At 41.1% G+C, this 19,552-nt stretch overlaps 1 long non-coding RNA gene across 1 annotated transcript in view; it reads right to left on the reverse strand.

Moving 5' to 3' along the window:
- Positions 1-12,718, reverse strand: part of LOC106570122 (uncharacterized) — a 55,293-nt gene extending 42,575 nt beyond the window's left edge. Inside the window, exons 1-2 of the long non-coding RNA XR_001320617.3 lie at positions 12,242-12,718; positions 1,037-1,094 (exon numbers count right to left, since the gene is read on the reverse strand). This is a non-coding gene — a long non-coding RNA (uncharacterized LOC106570122). The remainder of the gene's footprint in view (positions 1-1,036; positions 1,095-12,241) is intronic.
- Positions 12,719-19,552: the final 6,834 nt, after the last annotated feature.

Genomic DNA, 19,552 nt, shown 5'->3' on the forward strand with positions numbered 1-19,552 from the left:
TGCCTCGACACAATCCTGTCTCGGAGCTCTTCGGGCAATTCTTTCGACCTCATGGCTTGGTTTTTGCTCTGACAACACCGGGACCTTATATAAACAGGTGTGTGCCTCAAATAATATCAAATCAATTTAATTTATCACAGGTGGACTCAAATCAAGTTATAGAAACATCTTAAGGATGACCAATGGAAACAGGATGCACCAGAGTTTAATTTCGTGTCTCATAGCAAAGGGTCTGAATACTTATGGAAATAAGGTATTATTTTATATTTATTTTTTTAATTAGGAAGATTTTCTAAAACCCTGTTTTCACTTTGTCATTATGGGGTATTGTGTGTAGATTGCTGAGGATATTTATTTATTTAATCAATTTTAGAATAAGGCTGTAACGTATTAAAATGTGGACAAAGTTAAGGGGTCTGAATACTTTCCGAAGGCACTGTATGGCGCTACAAAAACACATTGTGACAACATCTGGATATGAAGGACTCTATTGTGTCGCTGAGGCAGAATGTAGCTCTTATTCTCCTGTTGGGGATGGGGGGGTTACATCAACACAAAGACAAAAATGTAATGTGAAGCTTCTCAAAGCCACAAGCTCTTCTTTATACCCCTCTGCTTCTCCCTGATTCCCTAGCAATTCACTACTTACAATGCCAGGACATGACCAACTGGCAACCTCACCACTTGTAACTCAGTAAGAGATACATTGTGTCAAAGACCAAACATGCAACCCCCCTTGTACAAAGCTCAAATGTGACATGAAATACCTATCACTGTAGATCATATTATTTTGCTATTAAGCTTTTGTGGGAGAACAACCTTAATTCAATTGTTCTGATGGTAAATCAATGGGTCGATCAGTTCAGAGCTCAAAATGGCTGACCTAGTGATCCTCCTCACTGCTGGATGTTTGAGGAAAAACCTGACCGATAGGGCACTTCTATTCACATTCACATGACTTCCCTGAAGGGTAAGTGAAGTATGATGGATGATTTGTGTTGGTTAATTTTCAGTGAAAATTAAAATATCTCCTTACCTTTCAGGTCTTGGGCTATATGGAATGGGAGTGGCTATGTTGGATGCGTAGGTCAGGTCTGAAAAAGAGAAACAAACATCCTGACTATAAGTTAAGGTTCACCATTTTTTGTAATGTCTTTTGTTATATTGAAAACGTCCCGTTCGAATGATGTATGCTTCTACACCTGAAGAAAGGTAGCCTCTGTCTTCTCTATATTTGTCTTTGCTTGTCTGTAAGGCTGCCTGTTGTTTTAACAGTACATCCACCTGTCTGTTTCCAAATATGTCTATGTTATATATGCATGTCCACTTCAAATCAAATCAAATGTTATTTGTCACATGTGCCAAATACAACCTTAGTGAAATGCTTACTTACAAGCCCTTAACCAACAATGCTTTAATGCTTTAAAAAGTTGAGAAAAAAAAGTGTTAAGTAAAAAATAGAAAATAAAGTAACAAATAATTAAACTGCAGCAGTAAAATAACTAGGGATGCACAATATATCTGTGAACATATCGGAATCCGCCGATATTAGCTAAAAATTCCAACATCAGTGTCAGCCGATGTCTAATTTAACGCCCCGATGTGCAAAACCTATATGACGTAGGTACATGACGTAATGACGCCACGTAAAATTTGGCACTATACGTGCAACACAGCATTCCTAAACTAGCCCACAATGTCTGCTGTGTGGATCGAGCACTCAACAATTTGAGCAGTCATTTGAAAGAGTAACAACAGCGAGACAACTCAAAGGCTTAATCCATTAAAGCCAAGATAATGGAATTCATTACCCTTGACAATCAACCGTTCTCTGTCGTGGGTGATGTTGGCTTTCGCCGACTGATCGAGCACTGGTACACACTACAAAGTGCGCTATTTTTCAAATGTTGCCCTACCGGAGTTATACAATAATAGTGTCACTGCTATTAGCTTCACGACATACATACTATGGAACGCCGTTTGGGTCTTTGCATGTCAAAAAATATACAGTAGCACTGTCAGAGCTGTACAAAAAAATTCTGCAAACACCGGCCACGAACGATGTGTTTACAATATCGCGTTGGTAATAAAGCATCATTTGTTAGACCACAACTTCTGGGGTAGCTAGCTTTAGCTTGGTATCTAGCCAGCACCAATACAACCAGCCAGAAAACAATGACCAGTAGAACCTGCAGTCATTTTCATTATTCTTAGCAATGATTTAGGAATCCTTGTGAGTAAGTATTAGCTTGGTTGCCACTTGTTGGTCGCCTATTGAAATTGAACTTCAGTTCATGAAAATAAATAGCCAGCCAGCTACTTAACCCTGTCGCCCAAAGCTAAAGTTATAAGCAGCCAGCTAGCTTCATCTGGCTAGTGAGGCTCGATCGCCCCAGGTTATGTGTTGTGAAGCTAGCCACAATAAAGATTAGGCACAATAGTGGAATTTGCAGTTTGCCTTCAAAATAACAGTATGTCAATGATAGTAATGCAAATGAATACAAATAGTAGAATTATGCCATTTTTATTTTGAAGGCTAACCGCAAAGTCCACTATTGTGGCTAATCCTTATTGTGGCTAGCTTCACATAGATGGGTCCGACCACCAGTAATCAAATAAGAACTGTCTTATAAATTAAGGTTATTTTAGATGATGACACCTAGCTATATAGTTTGCGAGCTAACTATAGCTACTGAAACAGATTGTCATTTTGCTATGTTTTTGGGGAAGAAAATTGTTTGCATCTATGACCTAGCTAGCTTTTTTTAATGACCAGCACTGTAGGTGCGCGAGACAACTTTATCAGCATCATAGCATACGTATCCATGAATCGCTGTGACGTATGAAATACGAGTGATAGTGTAATCAATGTGTTATAACTACGAAAAAATGTATAAACCCGTTAAATTATTATGTGACGTGCAGTCATATTCAGGTCCTGATTGGTCAACAAGCTTATTTGACACATCAAATAGTGTTATTTGACACGTCAAATAGTGTTAAATAGTATATTTTTTGACACGCAAAGACCTAAACAGCGTTCCATAGAAATCCTGGATGAGAATGAAACGACTGAACAAATGAACAACGAAACAGCACAGCAAGTAAGTGAAAGAAATAGGTTGTGATTATGTTTTACTGGTAATGGGGACATATGTAAATGCCAACAACATAACTTTTTGGTCAGTGCGGTGTGTGTGCTTGTAACCTTTATTTAACTAGGCAAGTCAGCTAAGAACAAATTCTTATTTACAATGACAGCCTACCCCGGCCAAACCCGGACAACGCTGGGCCAATTGTGCGCCGCCCTACGGGACTCCCAATCACGGCCAGATGTGATACAGCCTGGATTCGAACCAGGGACTGTAGTGACGCCTCTTGCACTGAGATGTAGTGCCTAAGACCGGTCTGTGTGTTAACAATTTAACTGTACTAGAATGCTTAAAAGGCATTTCGATAACCGACTTTTTAATATCGGTTATCGGTATCAGTTTTTTGGCAAGGAAAATTTCGGACGTCGGTAACGGCCAAAAATGTCATATCGGTGCATCACTAAAAATAACAATAACGAGGCTATATACAGGGGGTACCGGTACAGAGTCAATGTGCGGGGGCACCGGTTAGTCGAGGTAATTGAAGTAATATGTACATGTAGGTTAAAGTGACTATGCATAGATAATAAACAGAGAGTGGCAGCAGCGTAAAAGAGGGGTCTGGCTAGCCATTTGATTAGCTGTTCAGGAGTCCTATGGCTTGGGGGTAGAAGCTGTTAAGAAGCCTTTTGGACATAGACTTCGCACTGTGGTACCGCTTGCCGTGCAGTAGCAGAGAGAACAGTCTATGACTAGGGTGGCTGGAGTCTTTGACAATTTTCAGGGCCTTCCTCTGACACCGCCTCGTATAGAGGTCCTGGATGGCAGGAAGATTGACCCCAGTGATGTACTGGGCCGTACGCACTACCCTCTGTAGTGCCTTGCGGTCAGAGGCCAAGCAGTTGCCATATCAGGCAGTGATGCAACCAGTCAGGATGCTCTTGATGGTGCAGCTGTAGAACCTTTTGAGGATCTGAGGACCCATGATGAATCTTTTCAGTCTCCTGAGGGGGAATAGGTTTTGTCGTGGCCTCTTCACGACTGTCTTAGTGTGTTTAGACCATGATAGTTTGTCGGTGATGTGGACACCAAGGAACTTGAAGCTCTCAACCTGCTACACCTCGGTCCTCCTTTTCATGTAGTCCACAATCATCTCCTTTGTCTTGATCACGTTGAGGGAGAGGTTTTTGTCCTGGCACCACATGGTCAGGTCTCTGACCTCCTCCCTATAGGCTGTCTCATTGTTGTCGGCGATCAGGCCAACCACTATTGTGTCATCGGCAAACTTGAAGATGGTGTTGAAATTTTGTCCAGTTGGGAAAGAGCAGTGTTGAGTGCAATAGAGGTTGCATCATCTGTGGATCTGTTGGGGTTGTATGCAAATTTGAGTGGGTCTAGGGTTTCTGGGATGATGGTGTTGATGTGAGCCATGACCAGCCTTTCAAAGCACTTCATGGCTACAGACGTGAGTGCTACGGGTCAGTAGTCATTTAGGCAGGGTACCTTAGTGTTCTTGGGCACAGGGACTATGGTGGTCTCCTTCAATTATGTTGGTTTTACAGACTCAGTCAGGGACAGCTTGAAAATGTCAGTGAAGACACTTGCCAGTTGGTCAGTGCATGCTCGGAGTAAACGTCCTGGTAATCCGTCTGGCGGCCTTGTGAATCTTGACCTGTTTAAAAAGTCTTACATTGGCTACGGAGAGCGTGCTCACACAGTCCTCCGGAACAGTTGATGCTCTCATGCATGTTTCAGTGTTACTTGCCTCGAAGCGAGCATAGAAGTAATTTAGCTCGTCTGGTTGGCTCGTGTCACTGGGCAGTTTGCGGCTGTGCTTCCCTTTGTAGTCTGTAATAGTTTGCAAGCCCTGCCACATCCGACGAGCGTCGGAGCTGATTCAATCTTAGTACGATTCAATCTTAGTCCTGTATTGACGCTTTGCCTGTTTGATGGTTCATCGGAGGGCATAGCGGGATTTCTTGTAAGCTTCCGGGTTAGTCCCACTCCTTGAAAGCGGCAGCTCTACCCTTTAGCTCAGGTGGGATGTTGTCTGTAATCGATGACTTGTGGTATGTACAGTATATATCATCAATGACCAGTGTATGATATATCAACAGATTTCTGTGGGTGAAAATTAACATTCAACCCCTATATATCTCAATGATTCAACCCCATCCACACACACAGCCTGCCTGCAAAGTCCTGAGGTCTGCATTGATCCAGTTAATGTATGCGGTTGAATATCATGTTTTATGAATGAGCAACACAACAGACTCACAGACAGAAGAATGGAACCTGTAGAGAGGAACTTTTGGATGCTAAAACAATGTTACACATCGATGGTAAACTTATTCCCTATATAGTGCACTACTTTTGACCAGAGCCCCCATATAACTCTGGTCAAAAGTAGTGCACTATAATAGGGTTCCATTTGAGACTAAGCCTAGAAAAAGCAGAGCTATGGGCGTGTATGTATTCCCACAACATGTTGGGAATATCACATGAGCTGCTGGGGCATATTCATTCATTGTACTATATTTGTTCAAATTTTCCATATCAGCATAATGTGATGATGTGTGATTTCCAAATGTTTAAATGGGGTAGATTTTAATGACCTCGGCAAGTCAGTTCAGAACAAATTCTTATTTTACAATGACGGCCTACCCCGGCCAAACCGTCCCCTAACCCGGACGACGCTGGGCTAATTGTGTGCCGCCCGACGGGACTCCCGATCACTGCCGGTTGTGGTACAGCCCATGATCGAACTTGTGTCTGTAGTGACGCCTCTAGCACTGAGATGCAGTGCCTTAGACCGCTGCGCCACTCGGGAGTCCTAAATCTAGTACATTCAATTTGGCATCTGGTACAACTAAATATTAGCTTGAAAACACATTATGACAATAATGTACTCTGTGGTATTTAGATGTGATGTCAACCTCTCTCTGAGGCATATACTATTTCTGTCATTTACAACCTGTCTCTTCCACTTCAAGCACAGGTATGTACTGTACTATAGGTGCTAGGCTGGGGCCATTGAGTCCATGCCAGGGGCAGACCCATATAGTTCACTACCACTGATCACGAGCGCCCGCACCGCTATCCGGCTGAGCCACTGTTAGAGTTTTTCCCCCTCTTTCTTTGAAAAGCATAGGAGGTCATGGTGGGGTCAGGGCTGTGACGCCACTAAACAAAGGGACACAGACTATTGAACAAATGCAAATTAATAAAATCATTACATGTGAATTCATCCCATAACTATGCACAAAACATGCACAGAAAATAGGCCACGTATTGATGTCATACTGGTACCTCTTGTGCACATATAACTCGTAACTACAAGGCTGATATTCTGAAACACGTGTCGATCAGATTCAAGTACTTATGTAGGCCTATACAGTACACATTTATTGCTATGCAGCAAAATAATTGGTGAGGGACTTACTCATTTACTACATGATATCCCTCAAGCAGTTTGTATAAAAATACCACTCAAAATCCATAATGAACATAAATGAGAACTTACAGTTCTAGACACTACTGAGTCTATAACAAAGATAAAGTAATGGCAGAGTATACAAAGGGTGCACAGGTGTCCTTGACGCATAGCGGCTGATTACTATTTAACAAAAATAACAAAGCCAGTCAAATTGGTAAAGAAACTCTCAAACTGCCGTAATAAGATCAATCCATACACACAGCTCATGACACAGTACTGTGCAACAATGTTTGAAAACAGGGTCTACCGTAAAGTGTCAGGAATATAGTCCAGCATTCAGCTCAATTCAATCCAAAAGCGTTTGAGAGCTTATTTCCAGTGACCTAACAAACAGGTAGGGCTGTTACAGTGACCGTATTACCGCCACACCAGCGGTCTGGAGTCATGACCACAGTCAAATTCCACGTGACCGTTTAGTCAGGTAACTAGGCTTCTCCAAGCTCTGATGCTGCTGATGGTCATTAGTAACCAACCAAACTTGCTAACTGCCTGGTACTCAGCACTCTATTGTCCCTCTAATCACTCTGACATCAATGAAAATGTAATTGAAAATCAAATCAAACATTCCATGAGAGCCCATGTGCTCATGTTGCGCAACATTTCTATAGGCTATGCTTGAGAAAACAAAGTTTTGAGGGCCTGTCACGTTTGTCGTATGATGAAGGAGACCAAGGCGCAGCGTGTGTATCGTTCCACATTTTATTATAACTGTGAAACAATGCAAGACATACAAACAAACGAATAAACAAAACAACAAACCGTGACGAAGAGGTGCAACATACACTAACTCAAAATAATCTCCCACAAATCCAAGTGGGAAAAAAACATTTACTTAAATATGATCTCCAATTAGAGACAACGATGACCTCTAATTGGAGATCATCCCCCCCCCCAAAAAAAAACAGAAACTAGAACATAACATATAAAATGTAAACTAGACAAAACCCCGTCACGCCCTGACCTACTCTACCACAGAAAATAAAAGCTTCTATGGTCAGGACGTGACAGGGCCTCTATTAAAAAGAAGAGGATCCCGTCAGCTTTCTATAGGCTAGGCCTATATTTATTTTTCAACTTTCCAAATATTAAGCACATTGCTTCGCTTTACAACAGGAGTACAGCATACTTGGCTTGCATGAAAATGAATCATGGGAAATCGTCCTTCATTCACAATTGAAGTGCGTAGATGACACGTGTAATTTTTCCCCTGCCCATGTTCCGAGACAGGTGCATGTTAATGGTACATTCTAAATCAAAACTAATTTCACACACATTATATTATTTAGTAGGCTATATGTAAAGACAAGATTCAATTAAGAACAGTCAGATGGGTGACAATATTAGCCTATCACTTGTGAATGATGTCCAGTGTGTGCAGAAAGGCATAAACAGCACACCCCTTTTTTTGCGACTTTTTCAAATCGTAGTCGTGCACCTCATGTAGCCTAGCCTATATTTTTTGATAAGGTGGCCAAATAACTTTTAAAATTAAGCCCATTAATCTTCTTTCCAAATGGTGTAGAGCCTAACTGGCATACATAGGTGGTGAGTGGGTTTCAAGTTTGGGGCAGATCATTTTCACCATAAAAATGCACCTTTATGCACAATCGCATTTGTGGTCACTTTTGAGAACAGTGTTTTCCCGCTAATTGATTGCATTTGGGAACATTTGGCTTATAGCCTACTGCCGTGTGTGCATTGCTGTGCATATAATGTGAAGAAATAGCCTAATAGTTTATCAACATTTTAAGCTAAACGTTCTGATCTGTTGCATCAGCCTCATTGCTTTTAAACGTGTTTTTGATGCGAGTGGTTGTATTAATTTGGGATCAATTGTATCCCACAACTGTCCCAGAGTATGTTTGGAATATTTATTTCTCGCACAGAAGGACAAGTTGACCAATAGAATAGGCCAACTTTTGTACTATAAGGTGTAGTAGATTGACATAGGCTAGTGTGTTTTCTGTTTGTTAGGCCTACTCATCTTGTTGGCTGACGAAAAGTAAATGTGGACATTTCTAACATCTTCAATATGAGCCTCGGAATTCCATAAGAGGGACGCGCGCTGTGACGTAGAAGTCCGTCACTGGCTGTGGGCAGAATTTGGTACTTTAACGCACGCACACATTCATCACTCCTCCCTGCTCCATTATCCGATAAGTTAACAATGTGGGTCGACACACAAGTTAACTTCTCTATCTTAGTACATACATTTCATACTTACGTCAGTAACCGATTATGGTATAAAGAAATAAACAGACAAGTGATCATATTTAATATAAGCAATATTTATTATACTTAGACGTTATAGATGAGCTCGTTGTTTGTTTGTTCTGTTCCTCTCTCTCCATCTCTGTAGCTTCCGGGTATGCTGGATAAGGACCCGAGCTAAGGGAATTGGGCTGACTTTGTAGTGCCTGTCCCGAATGGCTCATTAATGTAAATGGGCATATTGAAAGACACTGTCAGTAGTGATGTAATTTTGTAAATGTTATATTGTGATATTGTTTCATAAAAAAACGTGTTGCAATGTATATACTTTAGTATGTTTAGTAAAATGGAAAATGAAGGTTTGAATAGGTAATTGCTTAATTAATTAGTGTTAATTGTTCTGAGGGGAGGGGCTACCCCTACAAAAGGAGCCTCTCTTTCAGTTCATTGAGGGGCATTTTGGATTGAGCTGTGGATATGGCAGCATTGTTTTTAGTTGTCCCATAAGGTATACGTTTGATGGCAGTACTGTTGTTTTGTTCCAGAATCACTTTGTAAATAAACACCTTTGCACAGAATAACTTTTGCGGCTCCGCCATCTTTTTATTTTGATAGAGGTTAGGTTTTCCAGTTTAGATGGCTGTGAGAAGGACCCGATCACGTGAAGGCATTGGCAAATAAGCATCGAGATTTCTGAGAGCCATGTGAGTGAGAGGTGATTCGGAGCATGGTTGCTGGGAGAAGGGAATTATGATTATTATATTCAGCCCAAGGACACAATGGCCACTTTGGTTGCAAAAGGCAATAGATTTTTTAGGGGGAATTATGGCCACACAAGGGGGATGCAACTAGGAAATTTGTGGCCTGGTGAGAATATTATTAAGTGCTTGTCAAATTGTGAATGAGAGACTGATGAAGTGTGTGCAGCCTGCACAAGAAACAAAGCAGAGCTCATGCATTTCATGCAACTGTTTTCAAATCATCATTAGAGTGAATCACGCACCCTTAGAAAGTATAAAAAATCGAAACATATAGCCCAACGTTTGTATCACAACTAAAGTTGCATAAATATCTCTAAATTAAGTAAATAGGAGGAGCTGTTTCATTGTTAACTGCTCAACACAGAATAGCCCTCGGAAATCGTTTGGAAAAAAATGTATTTCTATTTTATTCAGCTATGTTCAATTGTATTATTCGTACAATAAAATATCAAATAATGCCACGGAATTCTAAGCAAATCTTGTATGCTAAATTTACTAGTGTAGCCCACAGCCATATGACATAGCCAGATCAGGACTGAACATCACAGTATGCTATTCTGTTCTTCTGAAATAGACTACATTTTCTTCATATCATGTTTCTTTAGACCTGTCTAAAATAAATAATGGGTTTATTGTGATGGTGTAGGCCATATTAAATTGATTTATTAGACCTACATGTTAGACCTGCTTGAAGGCTATGCGTGGAAAGCAGGAGATGATAAACGTGTTTATGTTCATTAATGGTAAATTACCGTGAGACCAGCAGTTATTTGTTTGACAATCACCGGCTGACAAAATTTCATGACCGCCACAGCCCTACGTACAGGCATACTCGCAATCGAACACAACAGATAGATAGCACCACACACACACACACACACACACACACACACACACACACACACACACACACACACACACACACACACACACACACACACACACACACACACACACACACACACACACACACACACACACACACACACACACACAGGGGCACCTGCAAATATGTATGTACACCTTTCGCAACTATAGATACCGTAGCACAATCTCAGCCATAGATGCACACCATGCACAAACGCATGGATTGAGATACAGAATCAAGCCATGAGGTCGAAGGAATTGTCCGTAGAGCTCCGAGACAGTATTGTGTCGAGTCACAGATCTGGGGAAGGGTACCAACATTTTTTGCAGCATTGATGGTCCCCATCATTCTTAAATGGAAGAAGTTTGGAGCTGGCCGCCAGGCCAAACTGAGCAATAGTGGGAGAAGGGCCTTTGGTCAGGGAGGTCACTCTGACAGAGCGCCATATTTTATTTTACCTCTATTTAACTAGGCAAGTCAGTTAAGGACAAATTCTTATTTTCAATGACGGCCTAGGAACAGTGGGTTAACTGCCTTGTTCAGGGGCAGAACGACAGATTTTTACCTTGTCAGCTCGGGGATTTGATGGAGTATTGAGTGTAGATTGATGCGATTTTTTTTTTAAATCAATTTTAGAATAAGGCTGTAACGTAACAAAATATGGAAAAAGGGATGGGGTCTGAATACTTTCCGAATGCACTGTATTTCAGTCCAAGTCAAGTACTGCACATACAAAGCCTCTCTCTTTACCAGTAAATATCCCCACATCAAACAAGTCATCCCAAAAATGCAGGAAAGATAATCGAACAAACTTTAAAAAAACATTTCTATCACTTTCAGTGTTTCGGAACCAGCAGTTAATTTACTCAGATCTATTGATGACATCAGACCACATGTTGATTTGTGGACATTGTCTTTAGTTACAGGAGGACGGACAGATCAAGGGGTACCCGGATGAACGGATGGAAGATGGGACAGGAAAGGGGAAAAAGATGAGCGTATAACGAAAAGAGAGAAATGGCGACCCTATACTTCTAACTTCCAATACCATCGCCCTATATTGTAATACTAAAATAATACTACCTGGTTCTCACCAGCCATGCCCTTCATGTCTCCCTTGAAGTTGAATTATAACACACATCCTTTCAATACACACATTGATATATAACATGAAACGTGATTGGCCCAACCCCACGCATGCACAGGGAGTCACATAAGAGTGACTGGGCCCTCAGAACTGGATGCTCTGAATGCAGCCCCCTCCAAAATCCTAATCTAAATGTGACCAAGGGTAATCCTACATGGAGAGGCACCGAGGATAGCATATGAGATATGAACCCACGTAACAGAACAGCAGAGGGGGGAGAGTAAGAGAGAGAGGGAGAGAGGGAGTGTGAGAGAGGGGATAGGATGGAGGATTAGGATCCTAGGTAACACATTTTTCAAGCAAAAAGTTGAAAAATAGAGCAAGGCGTGAGGAGGGCGGGAGAAAGGAGAATCTGAGAGAAAGAAAGTAATAAAGGATGAGTGTATGAAGAGGAAAAGGATACGAACAGACACACAGAGGCGAGAGGGAGATTGAAAGAATTATAAAACATTTGGAAAAGTGAGAGCGCATAAATATAAAAGTGAACAGAAAGTACCAGCACAGGTTTAGGAGATAAATCCAGTTCTGTCTCTTTTTCTTTTTCTCTTTTTTCCTCCTTTTCCTGCAATTTTGAAGAGTCCTATCCAGACATCCCTCCCTTCTTCTCTCCCCCTTCTGTTCTCGCCCTAAAATGTTTCTTGGTAATGCCGGTATTCTCTCTCCTACCTCTCTTGCTCTCCCACAGAACATGCTCTCCATTTTCTCACTCTTTTTTTCTGCTGTCCCCTTTCATCTGTGCATTCCGCAAGCGTTCTCTTCTTTTCTTCGTCCCGTCTTCCAGAATGGGTATGTGAAAAAATTTGTCGAAGTGGACTGAATACAAAATTAAAGTTAGCGAGCAAAACATTTTTTAGAAAGAGCAAAAATAACAGGGAGGTGTAAATGCACAAATCAATTAGTAGCATGCAGTCTGATGCATGGACAATCCAGGGCCTATGTTTTCAGGGGAGCTCTCTCTGCAGAGTAAGGGTGAAGTGGGTCTAGTCTCTCTGTACATGAGGGGAAAACCCAAAGCAAGCAAATAAAAAAGAAGAAACCAAAAAAACAAAGCACCGGGTTTGCTGCGGTCTCAGGCGAAAGTGGATAGCGTGAGGGAAGGAGTCAGCCCGGGTATGTGTGTGCATGTGTGTGCCTATGTGTAAAGAGGTGGGAGGAGAGAAGGGAAAGCTAGCACGACTGGGGGTTCATTAAATATCCAGGAGGGAGGGATAGAGGAAGAGGAGTGTGTCGGTGGGGAGAGAGGGAAGGGGAGAGGGCTGCTGGAATATTTTCTTTCTCACTCTCCCAGTGTTCGATTTTTGGACTTGCATTTTTACCCTCATTCCTGGGTTAATACATTTTCTTTCAGCTTTGTGTCCTGCCTCTTTTTCCCTCCCTTTTTCCTTGCTTACTTTCTGCTCTCTCTCTGTTTTATTCAGGCCATTTTCTACACATGCACTTGAACCCTAAATCCTGCCATACCCTCCCCTTTCCCTCTTTCTCTTGCTCGCGCTTGCTCTCTCTGTCTCTGCCTGTCTCGCTCTCTCCTAGACAGAGGATTGAAATAGTGCTTGCAGGCTAAAAGCGAGCGAGTGAGAGGGAGGGAGGGAAAAGGAGAGGGTGAGGGGGAAGGGGACCAAAAAGGGGAGAGAGATGTAGAGAGGGGGAAGGGAAGATGCTTAGAAGGTCTGATTCAGAGCTGAGGGTGGCTGTGTGTGTGTGTGTGTGTGTGTGTGTGTGTGTGTGTGTGTGTGTGTGTGTGTGTGTGTGTGTGTGTGTGTGTGTGTGTGTGTGTGTGTGTGTGACTTATCATATTTGTTACTTAATGCTTTCGGTCTTCAAATGCTATTTCATGTTTGGTACACTCGTAAGTCTGAGGCAATGGCAAATAAAGAAGAAACATGATCCTATTATGATGGAGGAAAACATCAAAACATAAAAAACCACAGCAGCAAACTTCAGGGACCTCAAGACTTTTTCATGAAAAGCTGCAATAACTGAACACTATGAACACACATTCAAGAGTTCCCTTAACAGCACAGACAGTGACAATGACTTTTATCTTTGGGCAATTTTCCTGCGTTATATTTACCATGCATTGTGTACTACTCTGAAACACTAATATAATTACAATGAAATTAAGGGGTATCTGGGAAAAAATCATGTATTATGAATAACTTGTTACCATACTATTGCTAAGTTAGTAGCACTTCATGATGTGCTACCCATCTAACAATGTGCATTGTCCTATTGCAAAACCATTTCTATGACCTAGAAAATCCAAACCAGTTTATGCCATACTGACAAAACATGAGGCTTTTCCATTTCATGTTTATGTTTGTGGGCACATAGCGTCTGAGCGGTATCTGGCACCACAAGTCCTTTCACTCCCTATCTGCATCCCAAATGGCACCCTATTCCTATAGTGCACTACTTTTAACTATAGCTTTGGTCAATAGTAGTACACTATATCATATATGGGGAATAGGGTGCCATTTTGGATGCAACCCCATCTCTAATCTAGTGATGTAAAATGTCACTGCACCAGCTAAGTTGCCTGAAAGCATTGATCTAAGGTCAGTTTGTTTATGTAGGGTACCTTTGTAGGTGGTTGGTAAACTAGCTGATCCTCCATCTACTGTAGGTGTAGGCTATCTTCTCCCTGAGGCCACTGCACCACACTTCATGTAGAGGAATGGTCACTGGGGAAAGAAACATGTGGACATAAAATGAACAAGTATGCCCTCTGCTGGTATAGCCTAGTTGGCCTACTATCTCTCACATCCATTCCTCATCCCCTGATGAAGCAAATGCATGCATTTAAATTGTGCTCATTGCTATTTAGCAAATGCATGCATTTAAATTGTGCTCATTGCTATTTCTTGCAATATCGCTTCGGAACACATGGTCACAAGGTTGCCAGGTAGGCTACAAGCCCAGTTGCTGGCTAGGCCTACATCGAATTATTGAGAATACACCCACTCCAGCATCTTTTCTATATGCTCACCACTGCACATTTCACCAGGACCTGACTGCACTGTTTATACCTCAATGGACTGCACAGCTTTTCGAGCCCCAGTGGTGTAAAGTACTTAAGTAACAATACTTTAGGGTACTACATAAGTTGTTTTTTGGGGGTATCTTTATATTACTTTACTATTTATATTTTGACTACTTTTACTTTTACTTCACTACATTCCTTAAGAAAATATTGAACATTTTACTCCATACATTTTCTTTGACACCCAAAAGTTCTCGTTACATTTTGAATGTTTAGCAGGACTGTAATGGCTGTCGCCTGTAGTTGAAGGAGTGGACCAAAGCGCAGCGTGCTAAGTGTTCATATTTTATTTACTATGAAACACACGAACAAAAGAAACAAAAAAAACGAAAAGCCAGTTCCGTCAGGTACAGAATCACTAAACAGAAAACAACTACCCACAAACACAGGTGGGAAAAGCTAAGTATGATTCCCAATCAGAGACAACGATAGACAGCTGCCTCTGATTAGGAACCATACTCGACCAAAACAAAGAAATACATCACATAGAATGCCCACCCCACACCCACAGGGCATGACAAGGACAGGAAAATAGTCCAATTAGTGCACTTATCAACAGAACATCCCTGGTCATCCCTACTGCCTCTGATCTGGCGGACTCACTAAACAGAGAACATCCTTGGTCATCCCTACTGCCTCTGATCTGGAGGACTCACTAAACAGAGAACATCCCTGGTCATCCCCACTGCCTCTGATCTGGCAGACTCACTAAACACACATGCTTTGTTTGTAAATTATGTCTGAGTGTTGGAGTGTGCCCCTGGCTTTCCGTAAATTAAATAAAAACAAGAAAATGAAAAGATGGAGAGGGATGAAGTGAAGGAGAGACTGTTATTGTGTGTGTGTGGTCTCACCTAGTGTCCACACTAAGAGGCCAAAGAGTACTTTATGCTGAAAAGCAAACATGACAATATTATTAGACATGAATACCACTTGAAGCTTGTTGATGACTTGATCATTTGAATCAACTGTGTAGTGCTAAGGCAAAAACAAAAATGTGCACAGGTGTTTGGAGCATTCCGATATGCCACAGCTGGTGAGGTGTCAGGTTCGCCTCTGTACCTAAAGGGTGATTATTCCAACTCTCTGTGAAATGCTGCAGATCTGCCTGCAGACGAGATAGGAACACATATCCCACACAGAAGAAGTGGATAGAATTCGACAGGTCAATGTATCCTTCTTCCTCCAAACTGTGCATGTGAGACAGGTTCCATGTACAACAAGACAGGCAGAGGAAGAGGGAAAAAGAACACAGAACAGTGCCTTACCTCCCTTATCTTACCTCATTTGCACACACTGTATATAGACTTTTTTTCTATTGTGTTATTGACTGTATGTTTGTTTATTCCATGTGTAACTCTGTGTTGTTGTTTGTGTCGCACTGCTTTGCTTTATCTTGGCCAGGTCGCAGTTGTAAATGAGAACTTGTTCTCAACTAGCCTACCTGGTTAAAACCTGTTGGGGCTAGGGGGCAGTATTTGCACGGCCGGATAAAAAACGTACCCGATTTAAAGTGGTTACTACTCTTGCCCAGAAATGAGAATATGCATATAATTAGTAGATTTGGATAGAAAACACTCTAAAGTTTCTAAAACTGTTTGAATGGTGTCTGTGTGTATAACAGACCTCATATGGCAGGCCAAAACCTGAGAAGATTCCATACAGGAAGTGCCCTGTCTGACAATTTGCTCTCCTTCTGTGGCATCTCTATAAAAAATACAGCATCTCTGCTGTAACGTGACATTTTCTAAGGCTTCCATTGGCTCTCAGAAGGCACCAGAAAGTGGAATGACGTCTCTGCAGTCTCTGGGCGAAAAACAGCAGGAGTTTTTGTGAGTGGTCAGGCAGGGAACAATGACACTGGAGATGCGCGTCCACGAGAGGACTCCATGTTTTTCTTTCAGTCTTTGAATGAATACAACGTTGTCTGGTTGGAATATTATCGCTACTTTACGAGAAAAATCGCATAAAAATTGATTTTAAACAGCGTTTGACATGCTTCGAAGTACGGTAATGGAATATTTTGCATTTTTTTGTCACGAAATGCGCTCGCGCGTCACCCTTCGGATTGTGACCTGAACGCACGAACAAAACGGAGCTATTTCAATATAACTATGGATTATTTGGAACCAAAACAACATTTGTTGTTGAAGTATAAGTCCTGGGAGTGCATTCTGACGAAGAACAGCAAAGGTAATCCAATTTTTCTGTCACGTCCTGGCCAGTATAAGGGTTAATTGGTATTGTAGTTTGGTCAGGACGTGGCAGAGGGTATTTGTTTTATGTGGTTCAGGGTGGTGTTTTGGGAAAAGGGTGTTTGATTTATTATTTCCGGGTTTTGAGTTATGGTCTATGTTTATGTATTTCTATGTGTAGTCTAGTGAGTGTGTTTCTATGTTGAGTTAATTGGGGTGGACTTCCAATTGAAGGCAGCTGTTTAGTGTTGCCTTTGATTGGAAGTCCTATATTAGTTGGGTGTGTTTGTCTTGTATTTGTGGGAGATTGTTTTTGCACTGCGTATGTATAGCCTGCAAAACTGTCATTTGTCGTGCTTATTGTTTTCTTGTTTTTTCGTGTTCAACGTTCATTAATAAATTAAGAAAATGAACACCAACTCTGCTGCATATTGGTCCACCTTTTCAGACGGCGATTTCGCTATATCATCTGATGATGAAGAAGTTCGTGACATTTTCTTATAGTAAATCTGAGTTTGGTGAGGGCCAAACATGGTGGGTGTCAAATTAGCTAGCCGTGATGGCCGGGCTATCTACTCAGAATATTGCAAAATGTGTTTTCGCTGTAAAGCTATTTTAAAATCTGACACCGCAATTGCATAAAGGAGTTCTGTATCTATAATTGTTAAAATAATTGTTATGTATTCTGTGAACGTTAATCGTGAGTCATTTAGTAAATTCACTGGAAGTTTGCGGTGGGTATGCTAGTTCTGAACGTCACATGCTAATGTAAAAAGCTGGTTTTTGATATAAATATGAACTTGATTGAACAAAACATGCATGTATTGTATAACATAATGTCCTAGGAGTGTCATCTGATGAAGATCATCAAAGGTTAGTGCTGCATTTAGCTGTGGTTTTGGTTTTTGTGACATATATGCTTGCTTTGAAAATGGCTGTGTGATTATTTTTGGCAGGGTACTCTCCTGACATAATCTAATGTTTTGCTTTCGCTGTAAAGCCTTTTTGAAATCGGACAATGTGGTTAGATTAACGAGAGTCTTGTCTTCAAAATGGTGTAAAATAGTCATATGTTTGAAAAATGGAAGTTATAGCATTTATGAGGTATTTGTATTTCGCGCCACGCGATTCCACTGGCTGTTGAATAGGTTTGCCCAGGGAGGTTAAATAAAGGTGAAATTAAAAATTAAAAAATTACCTCTGGTTATGGACACTTTTGCCAGCAATATAGCTTCCACAGCCTGTTGCTCGGACAGTGAACATCTGGCAATATCTACATTTTTGACCCCTTGATCAGCCCGCACTCTGAAAGTAAAGACAATAGCTTATTTTTTGTAGATATGAAAACAATAACTGAGATATGACCGTTCAATCTAAAGCAGATGTCATTTTCAGGATATGTCAATACAGCACAGAAAGCCTAACACCAGACTGGTATTGTGGTTGTTCATTAGGTGATGGGAAACATGCCGTTTGTATAGAAAATAATATACTTACCTGTTGTATCTTGAAAAAAAGCATTGGAAATAAAAGTGAAATGTTTAACCTATTAACCTGCTTTATTATTTATGTATACCCAGTTGATGAAGAACTACTCCAATTTCATACATCATTGAAAATGTGTCTAGGAATAACAATTAAAAAAGTTAAAATAACTTCTTAGATTTGATGGAGACATTATACATCTTAGTACTTTATCAATTTATGATTTGTATCCATGTGGACGAGAGACAGGGGTGCAGGAACAGAGTATTTTTGCCGAGCAATGCAATGAAGCTGGATCATTCTGGCAATGATACTTGCACCATCTACACGCTGCAAAGACTCCCTAACTCTTCTCCATTGTACACGATGACCCGTTGCCCTGAGACTTCCTTTGACCATTCTGAATCCCGCATGGGGCATCCTTGCCTTAACACTTCACTAGGGTAAGGGGCGTCATTCGCAACTTTGGATGAAAAGCGTGCCCATAGTAAACTGCCTGCTACTCAGGCCCAGAAGCTATGATATGCATATAATTGGTAGATTTGGATAGAAAACACTCTAAAGTTTCAAAACTCTTAAAATAATGTCTGTGAGGATAACAGAACTGATATGGCAGGCGAAAACCTGAGGAAAATCCATCCAGGAAGTACTATTATTTTGAAAGGCTGTTTTTCCATTGAAAGCCTATCCACCATACAAAGACTTAGGACCCAGTTCATGATCTCTATGGCTTCTTCTACATGTGGCCAGTCTTTAGGCATTGTTTCAGGCTTTTACCCTGAAAAATGAGGGAGATACAGCACTTTCAATGAGTGGACAGTGGACATTTTCAGACATGAGTCCAGCGCGCGATCGGGAGGGCGCTTTTCTTGTTTCTCCTTTTCTATTGACGAAGCTTTTGTCCGGTTGAAATATTATTGATTATGACAAAAACAACCTGAGGATGGATTTTAAACATCATTTGACATGTTTCTACGAATTTTTATTGTACTTTTTTGATTTTTCGTCTGTCTGTTGTGACTGCGCTTTGTTCCAATGGATTGCTGAACAAAACGCACCAACAAAACGGAGGTTTTTGGACATAAAGAGGGACATTATCGAACAAAGCGAACATTTATTGTGTAACATGGAGTCTTCGGAGTGCAACCATATAAAGATCATCAAAGGTAAGTGATCAATTTTATCGCTATTTCGGACTGATCCTCTTCTTGGCTGCTAACTGTTTGTAATGATTTGTCTGCTGGGCGCTGTTCTCAG

Source organism: Salmo salar, chromosome 14 (genome assembly GCF_965601325.2).
Source record: "Salmo salar chromosome 14, fSalSal1, whole genome shotgun sequence".
NCBI classification, from domain to species: Eukaryota; Metazoa; Chordata; class Actinopteri; order Salmoniformes; family Salmonidae; genus Salmo; species Salmo salar.